This window comes from Felis catus, chromosome A1 (genome assembly GCF_018350175.1).
Source record: "Felis catus isolate Fca126 chromosome A1, F.catus_Fca126_mat1.0, whole genome shotgun sequence".
Lineage (NCBI taxonomy): Eukaryota > Metazoa > Chordata > Mammalia > Carnivora > Felidae > Felis > Felis catus.
The window spans coordinates 89,012,132-89,024,085 of record NC_058368.1 but is presented as its reverse complement, the minus strand read 5'-3'; the positions used below and the strand labels follow the sequence as shown (position 1 = coordinate 89,024,085).

The 11,954-nt window shown below is 40.9% G+C and overlaps 1 long non-coding RNA gene across 1 annotated transcript; it reads left to right on the top strand.

The window, feature by feature from the left end:
• The first annotated feature begins 3,500 nt into the window (after window positions 1-3,500).
• LOC123385245 lies at window positions 3,501-6,921 on the top strand. Its single transcript, XR_006597447.1, has 2 exons — window positions 3,501-4,930; window positions 6,104-6,921. It is a non-coding gene; the product is annotated as an uncharacterized LOC123385245 (long non-coding RNA).
• The last annotated feature ends 5,033 nt before the right edge of the window (window positions 6,922-11,954 follow it).

The window sequence follows — 11,954 nt, the reverse complement described above, 5'->3', positions numbered from 1 at the left end:
AAGAACCATGATCTTCCTGGGGATGTTACCAAATACAAAAGTACCATGTATTAAATGTTTCAGGATTAACCTTGAGTTCAGAGATTTAAAGGTAATTCCAAAAAGTTCACCTAGCTCACTGCAGCTCCCCTGCCAGGTAGGCCCTCCCTGAAACAGCCAGTGACCTACTGGTATGGCCAATGCAGGCTGTGCAGGTGGAGGGTCTGCCCGAGTGGCATCTGGGGTCTCAGCTGCTTACAGAAGGCCTTACAGGGATGCGGTGTGCATGTGGGCCCAGCAGCTGCTTGGGCCAGGCCACCACTGGCCTTAGCCTTGGCACTTCTGCCTCTGCCTGTGACCCATAGTCCTTCCTCCATTTCATGCCATCCTCCTGCTCCTGGTACCAAGAACCGCTATTTCTGCCTTCTCTCCATGAGTCTCCCCTCCATCAGTCTCTTGGACTTTGCTCTTGTTAAATAACAGATATTCAAGAAAATTATAAAGATCTAATTGGCCTTATTGAATGATTCATGATCAGGCAGCATCCTGTCTAGCAAGTAGAAAGTTCTTAAAGGGCTATAGAAAGGGAAGGTTTTTAAAGGCAGGACAAGGAAGTCATAAACCAAAAAAAAAATTGGGGGGGGGGCAAAGTCACCTCACTTTGGGGAACAAAAGGATCTTATTAGATTACCTCATCAGTGCTGATCAGGAAATTCCATACTGGTTAAGATTACATTCCTGGGGAAGATTGAAACTGCAGTTAGGTTTGGTATTAAGCCTTCTTTGGTGTAATGGGATTAGCACAACTGACTCCATTTGGGATCTATTGTTTACTTTTAACAGCCTTCTCTCTTTTCTGGGTCATCCTGGGTCATCCTGGGTCATCTGGGTCATCAGTTGTGGGGTGAGTCACCTTCAGTGTGGACAAATGGATGGTCTCTGACCATGCTCTACCTGAGCTTTCAATTGACCCACGCAGGTGTGTTCAGAATCCTGCCAGAGCTGAGGGGCAAAGGCTAGAGGTGGTACATGGGGACCAGGGCACAGTAGAGGACTTAGGAGAGGGAGCAGGGTCTGAGGCTGGGGCCCTGGCTGGGTTGGAAGGGTCTGTATTTAATGTCAGATACAATGCCCTTTTAAAATGAAAGGTATAGTTTACTTTTTTTCTAATTACAAAAACAATACATGTTCATTTCAGAAAAATCAGAAAGCAGATAATAAAAACATTCACACTTCCACATTCCCCCTCACCTCTGTTTATACATTATACATACCAGGTTTCTTTCTTGCATAAGTAAGTGAATAAATAAATAAATAAATAAATAAATAAAACATTTATTGATCAATAAAACCCATAGAAATACAGAAATATTGATTTAGCTTTATATGAGTTAAACACATATATACCCTATATATCATAGCCATGTCAAATATTTACCTTCACCATTATTTTAATAATTTCCCCTTTTTCTTAATTATCTTTATAAATGATGGATTTCAGGGTTCCTGGCAGGATTTCTGTAGAGATCAGTGGTTTGCCTCCAGTGGGGCCCTTGAACCTCCATCTGTCCTCCTATCTACCCTCTGTCCAACCTGGGCAAGTCACAAAGAATTTATACTTGGAGCAGAGGCGAGGAGAGGAGTGCCACATCTTTTGTTTTGAGGCAGGAAGATGTGGCTTGGTGGTTTGGTCCTATCATGTGAAGGATGTAAGCTGGACCCAGCTCTGGCTCACTGCCTGTACGTTGGACTCTGGATCAGCCATCTGTCCTGCCAGAGCCTCTTCCTGTGAGGACAGTAGTGCCTCCCTTTGGGTTGATTGTGAAGATTAATATGTGTGAAAGCAACAGTTCAAGTCCTAGAGAAATCTCCATCTCTGGTGCTCTCTTTTACCCAGTTTCATCTTTGATCCTACCTTATGTTCCCCTTTGTGTGCATCTGGAGGAAGCAGAGTGATACAGGCATAGCTGTTGAGACAAAGGGCCCTCGGTGGTCCTGAGGCTGTTACTCCCTTCCACTGTCCCTTCAGCTCATTTGAAATCTGGCTCTTTATTCGAAAATGATAAGACAGTATATTGAACTTGATTTAGCTACTTACAGCAGAAAAGTCTAACCACAGTACCTTATGTAAGTGAGAGCTAGGTGGTATAAGGCTGCAAGGTAGTTTCCGTGTCTTCTGTCTCTCTGTCTCACTCCTTAGCATGATGCTTCCCTCCTAGGTGTTACTCTGACTGCAGGAGCTCTGGCCATCATGCTTACATTTTAGGCAGGAAGAAAGAGAAAAGAAGAAGGGCGAAAGGTGGATTCTTGTTGCAGTGTTCCTGGAAGTCAGCAACAGCCTGATTACAACTCCCTGGCAGAACTGGATCACACAGACATACCAGTCTGCTGGAAAAAGTAACTATTCAGCAGAATCAAATTATAATTCCTCTAAGGATAAAGGCAGTGACTCTGTGGGAAATTTCAGGGCTTCTGGCACACCCTAGGCCTGGAAGAATGAACTTGTGACAGCGACAGAGAGGATTTCAGAGGGCAGGATGATGGCGAGGTTTTGAGGAGTGCATTAGGAGCCTTGACCCAGAGAGGAGCAGAGTTTAAGACTCCTAGGGCCCTAATCCTAGTGGATTCTGTGAGAAGCATGGCCAATGTGCTTAAGGGGACTAGGCTTTCCCAGGGTCACACATGACATCTGAAATTCTTAAAGGCCACTTCACGCCAGAAATGCTTAATGACAAAGGAGCAGATATTTTCTTTAGTGTTTTGAGAGTGTATACCTCACATCCTTCCTGGACCCTTTGCCTGCTGGTTGCACTGTTGTGGGAGACCCTCCAGGAAAAGGGGCCTGGTACCTTCTGACTGATCCCCATTCTCTGTTATTATTCCTATCGCTCTTTCTTTCTAAGGGAAGGAGAAGGGATTTACATTCTTGTGACCATTGCCTAGGCCATGTACTCAAGGATCTGTGTGTCTCCAGAGATGCACTGTACACCTGTATTAAAAGTAGAGGACCTTTATCTGATAGGGTATTAGTCTGGCAGCTGGAAAAAGACCCAACATGATCATGGCCTAAATAAGATGGTCTATTTCTTACCTGCTCAAAAATCCAAGTGGTGTTTCTGGGCTACTACAGCATGTCCGCACCCACCAGAGACTGGCTTTCATTTGTCATCCTACTATCTTCAACACGTGATTCCCAGCTCCCAAAGATGGTGCTCTGGCTCCAGTCAGGAAGGAGGAAAAGAGAAGAAGACAAGCCTCCTTTTTTTTTTTTTTTTTAGAATGAAACCCAGAATCTGTGTATAAGACCTTCCCTCATCTCCCACTCACAAGAACTTGCTCTTGTTCCCCAAATTTCAGGAGAGACTAAGGAAACAGAGTGGCAGCCGTATGTTCAGCTAAAACTTATTTATTTATTTATTTATTTATTTATTTATTTATTTAGAGTGCAAGTAGGAGAGGGGTGGGGGTGGGGGGGAGAGAGAGAGAGAGAGAGAGAGAGAGAGAGAGAGAGAATCCCAAGCAAGCTCTGTGCTGTCAACACAGAGCCCAATGCAGGGCATGATCCCATGAACTATGAGATCATGATCTGAGCTGAAACCAAGAATCAGACGCTTATCTGACTGAGCCACCCAGGCACCCCTAAAACTTCTCTTACCATGTAAGATGGGTCAGCCTTCTCTGGGCACAAGCAATACAGCAAAACCTGTCAAACACCCCTTCTTGAAGATAGTGCTTGCTTATTTTTCAAAGTTTCTATTTAGAAAAAAAGAGAAGCCCCTCAGCCACAAATGGAGTAGGTGAGTGGTGATCAGGCCTCACTCAAGCCCTCAATGCCTTCCCAGAGGAAAATACTAGGAGCAACACACTTTTGGATCAGTCAGCTGGGCCCCCATAAAGCCATGCAGCAGGAGTGAGGTCAGATCATGAAAAGGGACGCAGCTTCTACCTGGTTTGCTGGACTGCTCCAGCTTGGAGCCACAAGCTATGTAGACCTGCCATGTAAGAAGTCTAATGGACCCTGAAACTGCCTTGCCAGAGAGGCACAGCCATGTGAGTGAGCTATCTTACACACCCAGCTGGGAGCCTTTAGGTGTCTGCAGCTCTGGCCAGCATCTGAGTGTAACTACATGGGACACCCAAATTGACAACTACTCTGTCAACCCTTCCTGAATTGATGACCCACAAATAGCAAAAATCAAATGGTTGTTTTATGATGCTAAGTTTTGGGGTAATTTGTCAAGTGACAATATTACCCAGTATGCTTAGGTACTGTGTTCTGTCATTGAAATATTAGAAGATTTTATGTAATCAGAAGGGAATGTTTAAACAAATGCTTTGACAATAAGATTTTTAAAGCATTTATTCATCAATACTAGGAGTGAGAGTATCATTATCTAAGAGACTGGTTCTACTATTTAGATAGAAGTGATCTTTGAATTAATCGATGTGAATCTTTTTTTCTCCCAAAACTCTTCTCAATTTTATATTCAAGATATTCCCCAAAGTTTTATTATGAAAATTCTCAAACCCAGAGAAGTTGAAAGACAAAGTACCAAGAAGTCTCATATAGATGATAGGACAATTAATATTTGTCATATGACAAATACATATAATTTTCTGTACCAGTTGACAGAAAGTTGATGAATGAATTTTATTTTCAAATAACCTTTTTTCCTGTTCATATGAGTAATATATACTCATAGTATAGGTCTTGTAAAATATAGAAAAATAAATAGAAAATAATACACTCCTCCAAAATAAACTCTTCTAGATCTGAAAAGAAAAAAAGAAAAGAAAAGAAAAGAGAAGAAAAGAAAAGAAAAAGGAAAGAAAACGAAGTTTACCCGTAACTCAACTAACTTGATTCTTGGTTTGTTGAGCAAGTTTCTTCTCCGAATTTGGTCTTTCTTGGGCAGGGGTGCCCTCTACTGACAGCTGGGTGAATTGTCAGGTATTGGGATTTTGATTTACATAGTCTCTTCTGGGTTTGAGTTGTTGACTCCTCAGACTCCTTACTTGTGGATGAATGAAGAAAGTTGAGTTTCTGAAACTGCAGAACAGAGCCCCATGGCCCCATACCTGGGGGTTTTATAAAGATTTGGGAGAGGCCTCACCTCGAAAACCTAGTCTGACTTGCCTGTTTTGACTATATTACTCCCTTGAATTGAGGCCCAAAATGATGGACACAGGCTCCAGTCCAGTCGATGGCAGTTCTCCACTCCAGGATGACAGATATGTGTGGTTCCAAACACCTGTCTTCCCAGACCAAACTAATGATTTTCTTAGATTCTTTTTCTTAGATTCTTTTTCTGTTTCTTCTTTGGTTCATCCTTTTTATCCCTTTTTCTCTAATCATGGCTTTTTAAAAAATGTTTATTTTTGAGAGAGAGAGAGAGAAAGAGAGAACAAGTGGGGGAAGGGCAGAGAGAGGGGGAGACACAGAATCCCAAGCAGGCTTCAGGCTCTGAGCTGTCAGCGCAGAGACCCACATGGGGCTCAAACTCACAAACTGTGAGATCATAATCTGCGCACAAGTCACATGCTTAACTGAGCCATCCAGGTGCCCCCAGTCAGGTCTTGTTTATACTTTGCACCTCCTGGGTCCTCTGGAATAAATTCATTTCACTTTTTTGTTCTTTTATCTACCAACTTATGTCTCATTGAATATTAGCATATTCAAGTATTCACATTTATATAACAAGGTCTCTATAAGATTTATAAAAAGAATATCACTTCTCTCCATCTCTTTCCCAACTCAGTATTTAGCCTGTTTCTTTTCAAGTTCCAAATAGCCATCACACTGAGCTCATATTTAATTACCTTGTTGTCTGCCTCCATCCCATGTGAGACAGGAACTGAAGTGATTTTACAGGTAAATGAATAAAGTAAATTTCAAGGTTTACTGTCATACTCTTTCTAGCAGGGGAAATTTAAGGGATAGTTTGGCTTTGATAGGAGTGTGGTGAGTGGAGTGAAAGAGGGAAGGAGACATTTGAAGATCACAAAAACTGGAAGCATCAATCTAGAGCGGGCTGAAGTCCAATGAAGAGATAGGACTACAACTACATTGCTCTCAGATTTTTTGGCCAAAAATCTTCTCATTGCCTCATTTTTTCTACTTCAGACAGCTCCTTCCCAAATGTCTCCAGAACCTCTTGCTATGGAATGTGTAACAGTACTGAGCTCTCTGCTCTTTTGGTCATCCAGAGAACCAAGATGTGATGTCTAGAAGAGATGTCTCTCACAGTGCTCTCCATTTAAGCTAACCAGGACCTGCTGTCATCTTCCCTCTGCTAAATAACTTCCCTCTTAAGTATCTGACCTCTGCCACTGACCACAATGTCATACCAGTTTTCAATGGGTCCCAAGCAACTTCCCTGACCCAGTCCACACAGAGTTTTTTGAATTCCAAAATTGTGGAAATAAAAATGAGCCCGGTCTAGACAAGTCTCAGATCCCTCATTAAAATTAAATGTAGTCATCTGAATATGCCTTTAAGAAGTGAAAAAAAGTCACAAGCTACAAAATAACCATTGTAATATATATTACTGTCAGGGATTAAAACAAAGGATAAAGAACTTTTACAGAGTCAGAAGTATTCAAACATATTTTCCAGTCGAAAAAGGGCAAAAGACATGACACATGTAATTCTGAAAAGAGGAAAAGTTTTTAGCCTGTAAATATATGAAGTTATCCCTAATTACTTTATTAATCAGGGAAAACCAAAACCACTTTAAGGTAATTTTTATAGACATTTCGTTGATAAAAATTGGTATTTGGTGTGGGGACAGGACAGTGCAGAATTTCAGGACAGGGTACAATATACATATGTAAATTGTTAGAAATATGTAGTTCTTGTGTCAGTGTTCATTATATTATAGACAGATAAACTAATTCACACACAAATAAAACATGATGTAGTACTCTATTATTAAAGATGAAGAGGAGAATGCATGTAAAAGGTGAACCATGAACCAGCAGGTTACTCTTGGATTTCTTGCAGGAGCAGGTAAATAGAAGGAAGTACCATTTAGAGTTATGGGGAAAATTTGAGAAATGAATTGTGTGAGGATAATGAATTAACCTTTGTACATTTAAAAAAATTTTTTTAAGTAATCTCTACACCCAACATGGTACTTGAGCCCACAACACTGAGATCCAGAGTCTCATGCTCCAGCAACTGAACCAACCAGGTTCCCCACCTTTGAACAATTTTTATTTTGAGTTGCCTATGTGAATATCCACCGAGTAAGTCTAATCTATGGGTAAAGATATCAGAGGAGAGGTCTAGGATGGAAAAATAAATTTGTTGGTCAAAACCATGAAAAGTGAGTTGTGTTTGCAACATTTAGAACTCAGACATGGATAAGGCCATGTAAGCTTTTTCATACACTGGCCATTTGGATATCCTCTTTTGGAAAGTGTTCAAATCTTTGCCCTGTTTTAAAAAATGGGGTGTTTGTCTTTTGATTTATAAATGTTTAAACAAAAATATCCTGGAGGTGCCTGGGTGGCTCAGTCAGTTAAGTGTCCAACTTCAGCTCAGGTCATGATCTCGCGGTTTGTGGGTTCGAGCCCCACATCGGGCTCTGTGCTGATAGCTTGGAGCCTGGAGCCTGCTACGGATTCTGTGTCTCCCCCTTTCTGTCTCTGCCCCTCCCCTGCTCATGCTCTCTCTCTGTCTCTCAATAATAAATAAACGTTAAAAATTTTTTTTAAACATATTCTGGATATAACATCTTTGTTGTTTATACCTACTGCACATATATATTCTTAGTCTGTGGCTTCCCTTCTCAGTGGTGATTTTTATAAACAGAAGTTCTTAATTTGATTGAAGATGAGTGCTTTGTTAAATCATCAAAACACTAATAGACATTATTATATACAAATATACTTGATATTAGTAAAATGATAAGGATCTTTTCAGAATGTACTTTTTTTTTACCAGATACATTTTTTTTATTAGAATAGTTAGAGAATAAATAGGTAGGATTTGCCATGAGCTGTGAGTTCCTGAGCTCAGTCAGCAAGCATGCTAGAACATGCTAGAACTTCTTTCTCCTCTGGATAAGTGCCAATTGACAAATCCAGGTGGATTAGCCACATGGACTAACTGCTCTTCTTACCTCTCCCCGCCTTTCCCATAACACACCCTGAACTTTAAATAGTTTCCAGCCTTCTCTTTCGGTGAAGTTGAAATCAGTCCATGCAGGACCCTCCTTCCTATTTCAAAATCTATTATTGAATAAAACTTTTAACTTGTATCTGGCTTTATCTTGGATAGTACTCTGGCAAGAAGGAATATAATTACAGAAAGAAGGCATGGAATGAAAAGAAAAGAGCATAGATATTAATAAATGAGGTAATTTAAGTAATGTAAATTTAATGTAAAATTACTAATTGATGTGTTTAAATAATCTTATTGAGTTAAGCTAACATTCAAGAAGAATAAATAAGATTGGGAAGGAGTTATTGGGTAATTAAAGTGCATTAAAGCCCCTATTGGGAGGATAATAGTAATAATGAAGAACTTTATTAGAAAAAAAATCATATATATACATATAAAATTCAAGGGTGGTTCCAGTTCAGGGTAACATGGAATGAGCTGCCTCTATTCTGTCTTTCAGACAGAGTTAAGAGAGCTGAACACAATTATAAAGCCTGGACAAATTGCATTTACCAGCTACTTGAAAACACTAAAAAGTAAATAGGCAGATTAGGGAAGAAGAGCAAAGTTCAGTGTACTTGGAACTAACCTTGAGTTCATTATTTTCCCCCTTCTGTTATCCTCCAACTTTAATGTACTACAACCCCTGCCAAACCCCAAAAACAAGACTAAACCTGCATCCAAACATAAGGCCTAAGTATGAAAACTTATAAATGCACCAAAATCATAGTATAAAATACCAGTATAACACCTCGATCCACAGCTATCTATAGATACGCAACCTTGGGCTCTAATTCGTCCCCATTGAGCAATATTCTCCCACAACCAACCCCATCAACCAACTAACTAACCCAACACCCCCTGGGCACTGAAAATGCCCAGATGAGTCGCCAGACTCCATAAACACAAAGGTTTGGTCCTAGCCTTTCCATATTAATAGGATCCATATTAATAGGATCACACATGCAAGCCTCCCACACTGGTGAAAATGCCCTCTAAATCATTAATGATCTAAAGGAGCAGGTATCAAGCACATGACTGCCGTAGCTCATGACACCTTGCTTAGCCACACCCCCACGGGATACAGCAGTGATAAAAATTAAGCCAAGAATGAAAGTTTGACTAAGCCATATTAAACAAGTGTTGGTAAATTTCGTGCCAGCCACCGCGGTCATACGATTAACCCGAACTAATAGACCTACCGTGTAAAGCATGTTATAGAGAAAACCCGCACTAAAGTTAAATGTTAACTAGGCTTTAAAAAGCTACAGCTAACATAAAAATACAGCACGAAAGTAACTTTAATATCTCCGACCACAGGATGGCTAAGACCCAAACTGGGATTAGATACCCCACTATGTTTAGCCCTAAACTTAGATAATTAACCAAACAAATTTATCCGCCAGAGAACTATTAGCAACAGCTTAAAACTCAAAGGACTTGGCGGTGCTTTATATCCCCCTAGAAGAGCCTGTTCTATAATCAATAAACCTCAATACCTCTTGCTAATCCAGTGTATATACCGCCATCTTCAGCAAACCCTAAAAAGGAAGAAAAGTAAGCACAAGTATCTTAACATAAAAAAAGTTAGGTCAAGGTGTAACTTATGAGGTGGGAAGTAATGGGCTACATTTTCTACATTAGAATATTTTCCACGAAAGTCCTTATGAAACTAAGAACTAAAGGAGGATTTAGTAGTAAATTGAGAATAGAGATCTCAGTTGAATTGGGCCATGAAGCACACACACACTGCCCATCACCCTCCTCAAGTGACAAAACTCAAAGACAACCTATTCAAACTATAAAAACCACAAGAGGAGACAAGTCGTAACAAGGTAAGCATACAGGAAACTGTGCTTGGATAAACAAGATGTAGCTTAAATAAAGCATCTGGCTGACACCCAGAAGATTTCATATCAAACTGACCATCTTGAGCCAAAACTAGCCCAAACAACTATAAATTCAACTAATATAGGATAATAAATCAAAACATTTAGTTAAATCTTAAAAGTATAGGAGATAGAAATTTAACTTGGCTCTATAAAGTATCATAAGGGAAAGATGAAAGGAAAATTAAAAGCCCTACACAGCAAAGATTACCCATGGTCCCTTTTGCGTAATGAATTAGCTAGAACAACCTAACAAGGAGAACTTAAGCTAGCCGCCCCCCGCCCCAAACCAGATGAGCTACTTATGAACAATCTTTACAGGATGAACTCATCTATGTTGCAAAATATTGAGAAGATTTGTAGGTAGAGGTGAAAAGCCTAACGAGCCTGGTGATAGCTGGTTACCCAGAACAGAATTTTAGTTCAACTTTAAACTTACCTAAAAACCTCAAAATTCTCATGTAAATTTAAAATATAATCTAAAAAGGTACACCTTTTTAGAACTAGGATACAACCTTTTTTAGAGAGTAAGCATAAACACCAACCATAGTCACCTTAAAAGCAGCCATCAATTAAGAAAGTAGACAGTGGGTACAGACCTGTTCCAAGAGAAACCCTTTAGTTCTGGCTCATGGATGAGAAAAGGAGCTCCCGATGCTCTAGAAAAGTACAGAAATCCTCCTTTTCTACTCCATTCTTTCATGCTCAGTCCTCAAGTAAGATTTGGCAACAGTTGAGGCTTCACGGAAGCTTAGAATAGGAGCCAATACCTTGAGGGATGAGAAACTTAACTCTCTGTGTTATAAAACAAAAATACATTTGGTCTTTTTGTCCCCAGGCACAAATCTCCTAAAACCCTTGGAATTTCCTGAGTGATAGGAATGTCTTTTGTTATTCAAAATGAGCCCCATTCAATCACACCTGAGTTTATGTTAATGAGGTGATTTAAAGTAGGGTTCTAGATAGCTTCAGGACAGATGGAGCAGGTCCCTAGAAAGAAAATAGATCGGAGGGAGTTAAGATCGCAGATAAGTAGGGAGACCTGGAATTTCCTTCTCCCTTAAGCATGGGTGTATTGCAGTCAGATCACTTGGAATACCCAGGAAACCAATCTGCAGAGCAGCAGAAGGATCTCCAGAAATGGAGGGAGATAGCCTGTCAGGATCAAGGTGCATATATGTGAATTGGGGGAGATAAAACATCATAGCCACAGAGGGGAGGGAAAAGACACAGGGGAGTGGAAAGACATAGGGGAGTGAAAGAGAGAAGGGTTGTGAAAATGTGGCACTGAGTTAGCACAAGAGGAAAACTTCTCTGGACCACAGACTGGGGAATGAGAAGTATGGAGAATGCCAGTTCTTTTTGGCAAACATCCTTTGGACCTGAAACTTGGAGGGTTTGAAAGTGTGCAACTTTCTCCGGAGATGAACCTTGGCACACTGTTCTGGGGAGGAGGGAGTTGTTTCCTGGAGTGCATAGCTTGGGGTAGAGATCTCTGTAGTGCACTGGGAGAGACCAGGCCCCCTCCCAGAGTACTTTGGGAAGAGTGGTTATTGCCTCTCTATAGACAAAAGACCCAGCAGGTGCCAGCCTCTCATCAGCAGGTTTGAGAGGCTGAACCTGGAAAAATACAAAGATAAAGAGAGCAGGGTCTGTGTGGTGTGGGGGCCTTTAAGACATGAGGTTTTGACTCCCAGCTGAAAGCCAAGTGGAAGGTGCAGGATAACTGTAGTGCAGGGCAAGCGGGCCACCCTCGCTATTCTATGAGGGCTGCCTGAATGGTATGGGTTGAGAGCCCCAATCCAGGGATAAGAGATCGGAGTGAGGCCATTTTTCCCTCCAACGCCAATTAGGGTGAGACTTCAGAGAGCAGCACAGTGACCCCCAGTGGAGGTGGGACAAGCTTACACCAAACCCCA